Below are 14,716 nucleotides of genomic sequence, written 5' to 3' on the forward strand. Positions count from 1 at the left end.
GGTGTGTGTGAGGATAAAAACAGGAGGATTTCTGAACGTCTGTATAACAAGCAGTAGACTCCAGATCTCCTTTCTGCCACCAAGCAAAAACTAGTTTCATTCTCTTGAGATAATGAACCACAGGGCTCTGGCCCAGCTGAGGATGAGGATAGGAAAATAGGGAGATAAATTGAGACCTGTCACACCGAATGATGAGACTCTCCCCCAGGGCATGGGAAAGTGAGTGAAGTACTTGCCTTGGGCACAAAATTTAATGAAGCACCAAAAAACTCAGTAATCCAGATAAAAAATTTTTGTTTACATCAATCCACGTTTATAATTTCCTTTGCTCACTATTTTTTCTTTCATTTCTGATCTTATGTGATCACTTTCCTTCTTTCTTAAGTACTTCCTTTAGACTTACTATAGGGAGAGTCTCTTAGTTAACTCAGGTTTTGTTATCTCTTTTGTTGAAATTGTCTCCCCGCCCCGCCCGATTTTGACAGATAGTGTTATAGGGGTCACAATCCTAGGCTGACTGGTTTTTTCTGAGCCCTTTGAAGATCTATTCCACCACCTTCTGACTTCCATTGTTGCTGCAGATAAATTTATGTTCCATCTAAATGTCCTTTCTTTGTGCATGATCTGTCTTTTCTACCTGCTTGTTTTTGAGAATTTGTCTTTGGTGTTCTGCATTTTCATTGTGATGTGGATTTCTTTTTAATTATCCTGCTTGGTATTTATAAGAATTTCTGAATCTAATGTCTTTCATAAATTCTAGAAAATTCTCAGCCATTATCACTTCATCTGTTGCATTGACTTTCTTCTTTCCATCCTCTCTTTCTGGAATACCAGTTAAGATGTATTTTAGACCTCTCTCTATCCTCCATGTCTCTTAATATCTCTCATATTTTCTATGTGTCCTTCTGTGCTGCATTCTAAATAATTTTTCCAATCATTTTTTCATTATGTCTGACTCCAGTCTAAACCAACTGTTTAGTTTCTAATTTCAATTATTATATTTTTATTATCTAGAATTTCTATTCAATTCTTTTTTATATGTTAGGTTATTTTGAGAGTCTCTTGTTCCTTCATCATACTTATGAATACCTCTTCTGTTTCTGTCTCTCTCCCTCTTTTTTTTTTTTTTTTTTGCTGAGGAAGAGTAGCCCTGAGGTAACATCTGTGCCAGTCTTCCTCCACTTTATATGTGGGATGCTGCCACAGCAAGGCTGACAAGTGGTGTAGGTCCATGCCTGGAATCTGAACCTGTGAACCCATGCTGCCGAAGTGGGGGTGGTGCATTGAACTTAACCAGTACACCAGAGGGCCAGCCCTTTTGTTTCTCTTTAAACATGTGAAATATATTTCAGAATCTGTATTTGATAAATAGTCTAATAACTAAAGCATGCAAGTTTTATTCTGTAGTTTATTGTTTCTTTGGACTCTTACTCATGGTGGCTTACTTCCTTACATGTCTGTGATTTTTAAAAACTATGTTCATATTACTTAGAATCTTATCTGTGGGAACCTTTTGAGGACTGGGCTTCAAATGAGTCCATCTGAAAAAGAGATGCTTTGCATCTTTCAGGTACCTGGGGGAGGAGGAAAAGGCCAACATGTGCACATGGTGCATTTTAACTGAATTTTCCACTTGGGGTTGCCTGTGTCCCTGAGATGGGGTGATTCCAGCCCAAAACTCAAGCTCTGCCTTTGTGTGTGTGTGAGGGGCTGGGAGCTCTGCCCACTCTGGGACCAGGAGTCAACAGGTGCTGCTTCAGGGCAAATTCCAGCTTCGTTGGGCCACTGTTTTTTTGCCTCTGAGGGTTTTCCTTTCTTTCCTGCCAGCTCAACCATGCATTAAAAAGATTTTTTGTATTTTTTAAAATGGAGGTAACATTGGTTTATGACATTGTATAAGTTTCAGGTGTACATTATAATTCACTGTCTGTATATACCACAGCATGCTCACCACCAAAAGTCTAGTTTCCATCCATCACCATGCAATTGACCCCCTTTAATCATTTTGCCCTCCCCCATCCCCACCCCCTCTGGTAATGACTAATCTGTTGTCTGCATCTATGATTTTTTTCGTTTGTTCATTTTCTTTTTTTATTCCACATATGAGTGAAATCACATGATATTTGTCTTCCTCTGTCTATTTCACTTAGCATAATATCCTCAAGTTTCATTCATGTTGTTGCAAATGGCAAGATATCATCTTTTTTTTTTTTTTTAATTTTTCCTTTTTCTCCCCAAAGCCCCCCAGTACATAGTTGTATATTCTTAGTTGTGGGTCCTTCTAGTTGTGGCATGTGGGATGCCACCTCAGTGTGGTTTGATGAGCAGTGCCATGTCCACACCCAGGATTTGAACCAATGAAACACTGGGCCGCCTGCAGTGGAGCGTGTGAACTTAACCACTTGGCCACGGGGCCAGCCCCATGATGTCATCTTTTTTTATGGCTGAGTAGTATTACATTGTATATACAGTTATGCTCTGCATAACAACATTTTGTTCAACCATGGACTGCATATATGACAGTGGTTCCATAAGATCAGTATCATACAGCCTGGCTGCGTAGTAGGCCACACCATCTAGGTTCGTGTAAGTACATTCCATGATCTTCACACAAGGATGAAATCACCTAACAATGCATTGCTCAGCACTATCCCTGTTTTTAAGCAGCATAGGACTGTACATACACACCCTCTTTATCCATTCATCCACTGATGGACATTTGGGGGTTTTTCGTACCTTGCATATTGTAAATAATGCTGCAATGAACATAGAAGTGCATATATCTTTTTGAATTAGTATTTTTGTGTTCTTCAGATAAATACCCAGAAGTGGAATAGCTGGATGATAAAATAGGTCTACTCTTAATTTTTTGAGGAATATCTATACTGTTTCCCACAGAGGCTACACCAATTTACACTCCCCTCAATAGTGTACGAGGGTTCCCTTTTCTCCACATCCTCTCCAACATTTGTTATTTCTTATCTTTTTGATAATAGCCGTTCTAACAGGTGTGAGATGATATTTTATTGGATTGGCATTTCCCTAGTAATTAGTGATGTTGAACATCTTTTGATGTGCCTGTTGGCCATCTGTCTGTCTTCTTTAGAAATGTCTATTCATATCTTCTGACTTTTTTAATCAGATTTTTCATTTTCTGTTGTTGAGTTGTATGAGTTCTTTACACATTTTGGATATTAACCCCTTATCAGATATATGATTTGCAAATGTCTTCTCCATTCTATAGGTTGCTTTTTTGTTTTGTTGAAAGTTTCCTTTGCTGTGCAGAAGCTTTTTAGTTTGATGTAGTCCCACTTGTTTCTTTTTGCTTTTGTTTCCCTTGTCGTTGGAGTCAAATCCACAAAACATCGCTAAGACCAATCTCATGGAGCTTATTGCTTATGTTTTCTTCTATGTATTTTATGGTTTCAGGTCTTACATTCAAGTCTTTAATCCATTTTGAGTTAATTTTTGTGTGTGGTGTAAGATGGTGCTCTACTTTCATTCTTTTGCATGTGGCTGTCCAGTTTTCCCAACACTATTAAAGAGACTTTCCTTTCTCCATTGTATGTTCCTAGCTCCTTTGTCATAAATTAGTTGTCCATAGAAGTACGGGTTTATTTCTGGGCTCTCAATTTTGTTCCACTGTTCTGTGTTTCTGTTTTTCTGCAAATATCATGCTGTTTTGATTACTGTAGCCTTGTAGTATAGTTTGAAGTCAAGTAGTGTGATACTTTTGGTCTTTATCTTTTTTCTCAGGATTTCTTTGGCTATTTGGGGTCCTTTGTGGTTCCATACAAATTTTAGGATTTTTTGTTTTATTTCTGTGAAAAATGCCATTGGGATTTTGATAGGGATTGCATTGAATCTGTAGATTGCTTTAGCTAATATGGAAGTTTTAACTGTGTTAATTCTGACAATCTATGAGCATGGAATATCTTTCCATTTTTTATTCTCTTCAATTTCTTTCAACAGTGTCTTATAGTTTTCAGTGCACAGGTCTTCTACCTCCTTGGTTAAGTTTATTTCTAGGTATTTTATTCTTTTTGTTGCAATTGTAAATGGAATTGTTTTCTTAATTTCTCTTTCTGCTAATTTGTTGTTAGTTTACAGAAACACAACAAATTTTTGTATATTGATTTTGTATCCTGCAACTTTACTGTATTTATTATTTCTAATAGTTTTTTGGTGGAGTCATTAGGGTTTTCTATATATAAAATCATGTCATCCACAAATAGTGACAGTTTTACTTCTTCCTTTTCAATTCGGATGCCTTTTCTTTCTTTTTCTTGCCTAATTGCTCTGACTAGGACTTCCAATACTAAGTTAAATAAGAGTGGTGAAAGTAGGAATCTTTGTCTTGTTCCTGTTCTCAGGGGGATGGCTTTCAATTTTTCCCCATGGAGTATGATGTTGGCTGTGGATTTGTCATATATGGCCTTTATTATGTTGAGGTACTTTCCTTCAATACTGATTTTGTTGAGAGTTTTTGTCATAAATGGATGTTGGATCTTGTCAAATGCTTTCTCTGCATCTATTGAGATGATCATATGGTTTTTATCTTGCATTTTGTTAATGTGGTGTATCATGTCAACTGATTTGCAGATGTTGAACCATCTCTGCATTCCTAGAATAAATCCCATTTGACTATAATGTGTAAATCTTTTACTGTATTCTTGCATTTGGTTTGCTAATATTTTGTTAAAGATTTTTTCATCTGTGTTTATTAGCCATATTGGTCTGTAATTTTCTTTTTTGTGTGTGTTCTTGTCTGATTTTGGTATCAGGGTAATGTTGGCCTTGTAAAATGAGTTAGGAAGCATTTACTCCTCTTTATTTTTTTGGAAGAGTTTGAGAATGGTAGGTATTAAATCTTCTTGAAATGCTTAGTAGAATTCGCCAGTGAAGCCATCTGATCCTGAATTTTAGCCTTTTGGGAGGTTTTTGATTACTGTTTCAATCTCCTTGTTAGTGATTGGTCTATGCAGATTTTCTTTTTCTTCATGATTCAGTCTTGGAAGGTTGTATGATTCTAAGAATTTGTCCATTTCTTCTAGGTTGTCCAGTTTGTTGGCATATTGCTGTTCATAATAGTCTCTTATAATCCTTTTCATTTCTGTGGTATCACCTGCAACTTCTCTTTTGTTTCTAATTTTATTTATTTGAGACTTCTCTCTTTCTTCTTAGTGAGTCTAGCTAATTTTGTCAATCTTGTTTATCTTTTTAAAGAACCAGCTCTTAGTTTCATTGATCTTTTCTATTGTATTGTTAGTCTCTATTTCATTTATTTCCACTCAGAGTTTTACTATTTCCTTCCTTCTACTGACTTTGGGCTTCATTTATTCTTTTTCTAGTTCATTAAGGAGTAAGTTTAGATTGTTTGAGCTTTTTCTTGTTTCTTGAGGTAGGCCTTTATTGCTATAAGCTTCTCTCTTAGAACCCCTTTTGCTGCATCCCATAGATTTTGGAACATAGTATTTTCATTTTCATTTGTCTCTAGGCAGTTTTTGATTTCTTCATTGAACAATAGTCATTTAGTAGCATGTTGTTTAATCTCCATATTTGTGATTTTCCCAGCTTTTTTCTTGTAATTGATTTCTAGTTTCATATCATTGTGGTTGGAAAAGATACTTCATATGATTTCAATCTCCTTAAATTTACTGAGACTCGTTTTGTGTTACAACATATGGTCTATTTTTGGGAATGTTTCATGTGCACTTAAGAAGAATGTGTATTCTGCTGCTTTTGGATGGAATGTTACATATATATATTAAGTCCATTTGGTCTAATGTGTCATTTAAGGCCAATGTTTCTTTCTTGACTTTCTGTCTGGATGATCTATCCATTGCTATAAGTGGGTATTAAAGTCCCCCACTATTATTGTATTGTCAATTTCTACCTTTAGGTCTGTTAATAATTGCCATATATATATATATTTTTTTTTTTTTGAAGATTGGCATCTGAACTAACAACTGTTAACTATTGCCTATCTTCTTTTTTTTCCTGCTTTTTCTCCCCAAATCCCCCCAGTATATAGTGGTATATTTTTTAGTTGTGAGTCCTTCTAGTTGTGGCACTTGGGACACTGCCTCAGCATGGCCTAATGAGCAGTGCCATGTCTGTGCCCAAGATCCGAACTAGCGAAACCCTGGGCCGCTGAAGCAGAGTGCATGAACTTAAACGCTTGGCCACAGGGCTGGCCCTTGCTTTATATATTTTGGTGCTCCTATATTGGATGCATATATAGTAATAACTGTTATGTCTTTTTAATGGATTGTCCCTATTATCATTATATGATGTCCTTCTTTGTCTCGTTACTTTTTTTTGGCTTAAAGTCTATTTTGTCCAATATAAGTATGATTACACTCACTTTCTTTTGGCTACCATTTGCTTGGAGTATCATCTTCCATCCCTTCACTTTGAGCCCATGCTTGTCTTTAGAGCTGAGATTAGTCTCCTGAATGTGGCATATAGTTTGGTCCTGTTTTTTAATCCACCCAGCCGCTCTGTGTCTTTTGATTGATGAGTTCAATCCACTTACATTTAGGGTGATTATTGATGTATGAGGACTTATTGCTGCCATTTTATCTCGTTTTCTGATTGCTTTGTGTCTCCATTTTTCTCTTGTGTTTCTGTCTGCCATTTTAGTTTGGTGGTTTTTTATGATGTTCTCAGTTTCCTCTTTTTTTATGTTCCATGTCTCTGTTCTGAATTTTTGTTTTGTGGTTACCATGGCGTTTGTATAAAATATCTGATAGATAAAATAGTCCTTTTTCTGTTGATAACATCTTATCTTCTTTTGCCTATACGGAGTCCATCCTTTTCCTCCTCTTTTATATTTTTGTTGTCACAAATTATCCCTTTTTCTGTTGTGAGTTCATTACCAAATTGAAGCAGCTATAGCTATTTTTAATGTTTTTTCCCTCTAACCTTTATGCTATAATTGTTTAGCACTGTATTCTAAAATAGAGTTGTAATTTGCTGATTCTCTCTATTTATCACCTTACTCAAACTTTTGTGTACCTTTGCCTTTTCATTTCAGGTAGAGCTCCTTTCAACATTTCTTGTAAGGCAGGTCTAGTGGCAATAAACTACCTCAGCTTTTGGTTGAGAAAGTATTTCTCTTTCATATCTGAAGGATAACTTTGATGGATAGAATATTCTTGGCTGGCAGTTTTTATCTTTCAATATTCTAAATATGTCATTCCATCTCTCCTGGCCTGCAGAGTTTTTTGCTGAGAAATCTGTTGACAGCCTAATGGGGACATCTTTATATGTTGCTGTCTTTTTTCACCTGGCTGCCTTTAAGATTCTTTCGTTATCATTGACTTTTGACAACTTTAATATAATGTGTCTTTGAGAAGGTCTTTTTGCAGTGAGACAATTAGGTGTTCTCTTATCTTCATTGACTTGTATATCCAGTTCCTTCTCCAGATTTGGGAAATTCTCAGATATTATTTCTTTAAATAAGCTCTCTGCTCCCTTCTCTCTCTCTTCTTCTTCTGAGAAGCCCTTTATCTTTATGTTACCTTTTCTAATGGAGTCAGATTACTAATGGAGTTTCTTTATTTTAAGAAATCTAAGTTCTGTCTCTTCTTCTACCTGAATTGTTTCTAGGTTTCTATCCTTGAGCTCACTAATTCTCTCTTCCATATTGTCCACTCTATTTCCAGTGCTTTCTAATGCATTCTTCACCTCATTTATTGAGTTTTTCAGCTCCAAAATTTGTTTGGTTCTTTTTTAGAGTTTCAATCTCTTTGGCTCATTAATTTTATTCCTAAGTTTATTGAACTGCCTTTCTGATTTTTTTTGGTGCCTCTTTGAGTTTCTTCATGGCAGCTATTTTGAATTCTCTATCAGTTAGATTGCAATCTTCCGTGACTTTAAGTTTGGTTTCTGGAGAATTGTCATTTTCTTTTTGTGATATCATGTTACCATAATTTTCCATGGTGCCTGATGAGTTGTTTCTCTGCTGGCTCACTTGAAGTAGTGAAAACTTTTCTTATTTAGGTATAGCTTTGTTTATTTTTATTCTAACAGTTCAAGACATTGGTAATTAGAAAGCTTTCTTTCGTATTCCAGTAGGTGGTGGTATAACGCAAGTTTTTGGTTTTTCTTGCCTGAGCTGCCTCTGGCTATATTTGAGAGGGGACAGTTTCTACCTGCACTGCCTCTGTCAAAGGTGTTGATGGTGCCCTCATTGTAGCTGGTTTTGCCTCTGGGGTCACTGTTGCTTTGCTGTTGCTGTGGTTACAGGTGTCATTATTGGGTTCACTGGGATGGTGGGTGCCTCTGCTGCATCCAGGGTTGCCTGAGTTGTGAGCATCACTGCCATGGCTGGTGGAGGGAGAAGATGGACGGGGGGGAGCCAGGGTCCTGGGTGCCTCTACTGTGTCTGAGGTTGTTGGGTTTGCAAGTTTTTGGTTTTTCTTGCCTGAGCTGCCTCTGGCTATATTTGAGAGGGGACAGTTTCTACCTGCACTGCCTCTGTCAAAGGTGTTGATGGTGCCCTCATTGTAGCTGGTTTTGCCTCTGGGGTCACTATTGCTTTGCTGTTGCTGTGGTTACAGGTGTCATTATTGGGTTCACTGGGATGGTGGGTGCCTCTGCTGCATCCAGGGTTGCCTGAGTTGTGAGCATCACTGCCATGGCTGGTGGAGGGAGAAGATGGACGGGGGGGAGCCAGGGTCCTGGGTGCCTCTACTGTGTCTGAGGTTGTTGGGTTTGCAGGCACCACCACCATGGATGAGATGGTCAGAGTTGTGGTCACTGCAGCTGGGGAGACCAAGGTCACGGGCCCTGTCACTGCTGCTGCCCAGTTCTCTGTGGCCATGGGCACTGCGGTGGCAGGATGGGGTTTGGGGAGAATCAAGTGGACTGCCTCTGCTGGGGTCATGGGCCCCACCTCTGCTGCTGCTACCAGATTCACTTGGTCTGTGGGCTCAGCAGCCATGGCTTGGGGCTAGTGTCCTGGGCACTGCCTCTGCTGTTTCCTCAGTTTCACGTCCTCTGTGCTTTCCAGTCCACCCAGATGTACGGATGTGTGGATCCCTCCAGTTCCTCGTGTGCTGAACAGAGGAACCTTTGTTGAGTTATGAATGTCCTACTAGTTGTAGATTGAAGAGTAGAGACAAAGGGAGCATCTCACACCATCATGAGGCTGATGTCACTCTTTTTAATCTCACTTTAAGTGTTCTTTACTCAAAAGTTTTCCAGTACTTCTAGTGTGTCATATTGCTAGAAATAAAAGTCCTGTAATTTTCTTTTTAGAAAATTTTTAACCTATGGTCATACTTTGAAAAGCAGCAGTGTTAGCCTCTTGGTTAACCTGTATTGAGAAGAATAATTTGTCAAATTCCTCAGAACCAAATCCTCTACTCAGTCTATTGTCTAAAGCACATCTGATTATCACAGTGGGATGAACAGGATTGTCATCAGCTTCTAGACTGACCCACTAGAAAGGATGTTGTTCTTGAGACGGAGTACCGGTTGTGAGGATATATTCGATTGCTTCCGTTATGCCCAGGTTATGGCTGTGCTGGTAATCGTTGTTATGGACCAAGGTCGAAGAGCACCAAAAAGATGAAGGACACTAGAAAAAAGACAATTTATCAAGCTGTGAAAAACCCAGACCTGACCTCAGAACAAATAGATGCTTAGTATTGTAATGAGTTAGAAATTATAATCTGAACTTTCTATTTAGAAAAGAGAAGTTGGGCTATCTAGAACACTTTTACCAAGCTGAGCTAGTTGGGTTAATGATGTATTTCTGGACCACCTTTGAAAAAAGACTGTGACTAAAGTTCGAGACTCATGGGCTGAGGGAAGTCTTCTTAGCTGTCCAAAGTTGATTCTTCTTTCTACCTAATCCTTTTCTCCAAAGATCATGTCTGATTGTTTCCGGGAGGAGCTTGAGTAGGTAACAGCTTCTGAACCTTCTATGGATTCCTTGGAGCTTCAGGGAGAAACTGGTCCTCCTTTGACTTCTGCCTATCTTACCTCCCACACATAGTAGTCATTAAAATCCTTCTCTCCGTAGATCAGTGTTTGAGAAAGGATAGTCTGAGAACTCCTGCTTCACAGGTTTGGTAAAAATTACAGTCTGTGGGGGCTGGGATCCAGGCATTTGCATTAATAAAAAAAAATCTCCAGATGAATCTTATATTCTTATAAGTTTGAAAGCCTTCTAGATTTTAATGTATATTAGGATAAGGATCACTATTATTCATCTCAGTAACCTTTCCCTCTACCCTAATATCTCACATGTAATATATACTCAGTGAACACTTTTAAATGAAAATAGAACATTAAATGTGTAGTAACAATATGTCTAACAATACATTCAGCTGCACCATATAAAATCACCATTTTTGTAGGCAAAAACAGTTGAATAGCAGCCATTCCTTTGGTTCAACTTAATATTTGTTTGAGAAAGTGAAAAATAGTCTTGCCAATTGTCTCAACTGAACTATAAGATGTCAAATAAATTAGCCTTCTTAGTTTTGAACTCTCTGGAAAGCATATAGAAACTAAGTAAACATATAATTCAAGTCTTAAGTTATAAATTCCATAAGTTTAAACTAAAATGTCAGAAATATTTCTAGCATACTATGAGTTTGCAGTAGGTTCTAAAATTTTTATGATAAGTCATGACAGCATTGGAATCAAAAGAGTGCTGGTTTTAAAATCTTCAGATATCTTAAGTGAATTAATTTAATGTGTTTCAATCCTTTTCAATTCCTTGAAATAGTCTAGAGAAACTACTTATAAATTATTAAAAACAAAAAGTCTGATACATCAAAAGAAACATAGCATAAGGTTAATGTTCCTAAATATGGTTCCATCATATTAATCCCTTATTCAAGTTTTTCAATAGTTTCTGTTACCCAAAGATCAAATTTGTTAACTTACCATTCAAGTTCCTCCAAAATCTAGCTCTAAACTATCCATCCAATGGTATCTTCACTCCTCAATCAAGTAGTTAAATTGTTCTGCTTACTATCTCCAGGTACCCCAACTTTTTCACTTCTTTATTTTTTCTTCTGCCTGGAATGCTCCACTTCCTGTATCTCTTTTAAGTGAAACTCTTGTTTTCTTTCAAGGCCTTTCTGCATCCTTCTCCGAGTGAAACAACTATTTAACTGGTGAAAATTATTTTTTTAAAAACAAAACAGTTACAGCCTCCAGAAATTTTCCTAAGGGCATACAGCAGATAGGGAAATATTTATTTAAGAAAGTCCACTAGATCTTGGTAAAAACAGTGAGTTTGTGGCATTTGACCCATGGCTTGCTCCCATCCCCCTCACCCAGCTCAGTGTAATAGATCTGCTTCAGAAGGCCGGGGCCAAGAAGCAGGGCCTATGTAGGAGTGGAGCACCTATATCTCACTAGAATTGTTAGTAAAAATCTGAAGTAGATCATGATCAGATGTATATTATAAGCCCTAGATCAACCATTAAATAAATTAAAATATAGCTAAAAAAACCACTAAAAGAAATAAAGTGTTACACTAGAAAAATTCATCTAATACAAAATAAGACACTAAAAGGGAAACAGAGGAGCAAACAGGACCTGAGACAAACAGAGCAAAAACCAAAATGGCAGAGCAATTATAATAGCAATAATAACATTAGATCTAAGTGGATTAAATAACCCGATCAAAAGGCAGATATTGTCAGATGATAAAAAAGCGTGGCTCAACCATAAGCTGTCTACAAGAGACACACTTTAGATTCAACTATACAAATAGGTTGAAAGTAAAAGGATGAAATAGATACACTGTACAAGCAACAACCTAAACACAGCTGGAGTGGCTATACTAACATCAGACAAAACAGACTTAAAAACAAAATGTTGCTAGAGGTAAAGAGGGAGGTTTTGTAAAGATAAACTTGTCAATTTATCAGGAAGATATAGCAGTTATAAACATATATGCACCTAATAACAGAGCACTAAAATACATGAAGCAGAAACTCACAGAAATGAAGGGAGAAAGATATAGTTCAACGTTAATAGTTGGAGACTCCAACTTACTCCTTACTTTCATTAATGGCTAGAACGACAGGGAAGAAGAACAACAAGGAAATAAAAGACTTGAACAGCACTATAAACCAACTAGACTTAGTGGACGTCTATAGAACTTTCTACCCCAAAGCAGCAAAATTGATATTTTTCTCAAGTGCACATGGAACATTCTCTGGAATGCTAGGCCACAAAACAATAATAAATTTAAAGGATTAAAATCATACAATGTATATTCTCTGATTATATGAAGTTAAACTGGAAATGAATAATAAAAGGTAATCTGGGAAAGTCAACAAATATGTGGAAATTACAACATATTCTTTCTTCCTTCTTTCCTTCCTTCCTTCCTTCCTTTCTTCCTTCCTTCCTTTCTTTCTTTCTTCTGGTGAGGAAGATTAGCCCTGAGCTATGATCTGTGCCAATCTTCCTCCACTTTATATGTATGTCACTGTCACAGCATGGCTGACAAATAGTGTAGTTCTGTGCCTGGGATCTGAATCCGTGAACCTTGGCTGCCAAAGCAGAATGCCACACTTAACCACTAAGCCATGGGGCCAGCCCTAAACAACATATTCTTAACCAATGGGTCAAAGAAGAAATCACAAGGGAAATTAGAAATTACTTTGAGATAAAAGAAAGCAATAATACAATTTATGGTATGCAGCTAAAGTAGTGTGTAGAGGGAAACTTACATTAAAAAATGCTTATACTAAGAAAAGAAGAAAGATCTCAAACCAATAAGCAATCTTCCACTTTAGAAACTGGAAAAAGGAGAACAAACTAAACCCATAGCAAGCAGAAGGAAGGAAATAATAAGGATTTCCTTATTATAGGAAATAATAAGGAATAAGTGGAAATAAATGAAGTTGACAATAGAAAAAGAACAGGGAAAAATCAATGAAACCAAAAGTTGGCTCTTTGAAAAAAAACCCAACAAAATTGGCAAACTTTGAACTAGACTTACCATGGAAAAAAGAGAGAATAATGAAATTACTAAAATGAGGAATGAAAGAGGGCAACGATTGCTATTGATTTTACAGAAATAAAAAAGATTATAAGGGAATATTTAAACACCTGTATGTAAAAAATTAGGTAAGTTGGAGGAAATCACAATTTCCTAGAAAGACACAAATAGACCAATAAGAACTAAAGAGATTGAGTTAGTAATCAAAACGTCAGAAAACTTCCAGCAAAGGAGAGACAAGGATTACTGGTGAATTCTACTAAACATTTAAAGAAGAATTAACATCAATCCTTCAGGAATTCTTCCAAAAATAAAAGAGGTGGGAATCCTTCTCAATCATTTTCTGAGATCAGTATTACTCTAATACTAACATCAGACAAAAAGTTCCAAGACAACTAAAGACCAATATTTCATAAATATAGATGTAAAAATTCTCAACAAAATAGTAGCAAACAGAATTCAGAACATTAAAAACTATGAACTATGATCAGAAACTATGATCAAGTGGGACTTATCCAAGAAATGCCAGATTAGTTTAACATCTGAAAATCAATTAAAATGACTTTTTTTTTGTAGGACCATATAATTAAGTCTTGCTGTTAAAAAAACTAATCTGTCAATCTCTCTCTTTTAACTGTGTGTTTTGACCATTTACATTTAATGTATTTATTAATATGGCTCAGTTTAAATCTACCATCCTACTATTTGTTTTCTACTTGTCCTGTCTTTTATTTTTTTACTTTCTCCTCTTTTACTACTTGCTTTTGTACTAATTGAATACAGTTTATTATTACATTTTATCTCTTTTCTTGGCTTATTTATATCTTTTTTGTTGTACTAGTAATTGCTTTAGAGTTTATAGTATGCATCTTTAACTCATGGCAGTCTATCTTCAAGTCATATTATACAATTTCACATGTAGTATAAGAACATTACAACAGTATGTTTCCATTTTTGCTCTCCTGACTTTTGTGCTATTGTTGTCATATATTTTACATTCACCTATGTTATAACCCCCACAATACATTACTTTTTATTTTTGCTTTAAAAAAGTGATTATATTTTAAAGAAACTTTTAAAATAAGAAAGAACATCTTTTATATTCATTCAAATATTTATCACTTACCCAACTCTTCATTTCTTTTTCTATATTCATTCAAATATTTATCACTTACCCAACTCTTCATTTCTTTTTCTAGATCCAGATTTCTATCTGGTACTATTTCTCTTCTGCTTGAGTAGCTTTCTTTAACATTTTGTAGCATAGGTTTGCTGGTGATGAGAGTTTTCCTGCTTTTAAGTATCTGCAAAAATATTTATTCCACCTTTGATTGTGAAACATATTTTTCCTGGAAACAGAATTCTATGTTGACAGGTTCTTTTCAGTACTTTAAAGATATTGCTCCGTTGTCTTCTGGCTTGTATCGTTTCTGTCCAGAAGTCTGACTATTATCTTACTTTGTTGCCTTGTATATAATGTGTCTTTTTTCGCTGTATACTTTAAAAACTGTTTTTAATCACTAGTTTTAAGAATATTATTCTGCTGTACTTTATTTTTCTTCATGTTTCTTCTGCTTGGTATCCGTTATATTTCTTGATTTTCTGTATTTATAGTTTTCATCAAATTTGGAAAACCTTTAGCAAATATTTCTTGAAGTAGTTTTTCTGTCTCACCCTCCCTCCCCCACACAGCATGAAGACTCTAATCACACATATATTAGGCATCTGAGG

Source organism: Equus asinus, chromosome 27 (assembly GCF_041296235.1).
Source record: "Equus asinus isolate D_3611 breed Donkey chromosome 27, EquAss-T2T_v2, whole genome shotgun sequence".
NCBI lineage: Eukaryota > Metazoa > Chordata > Mammalia > Perissodactyla > Equidae > Equus > Equus asinus.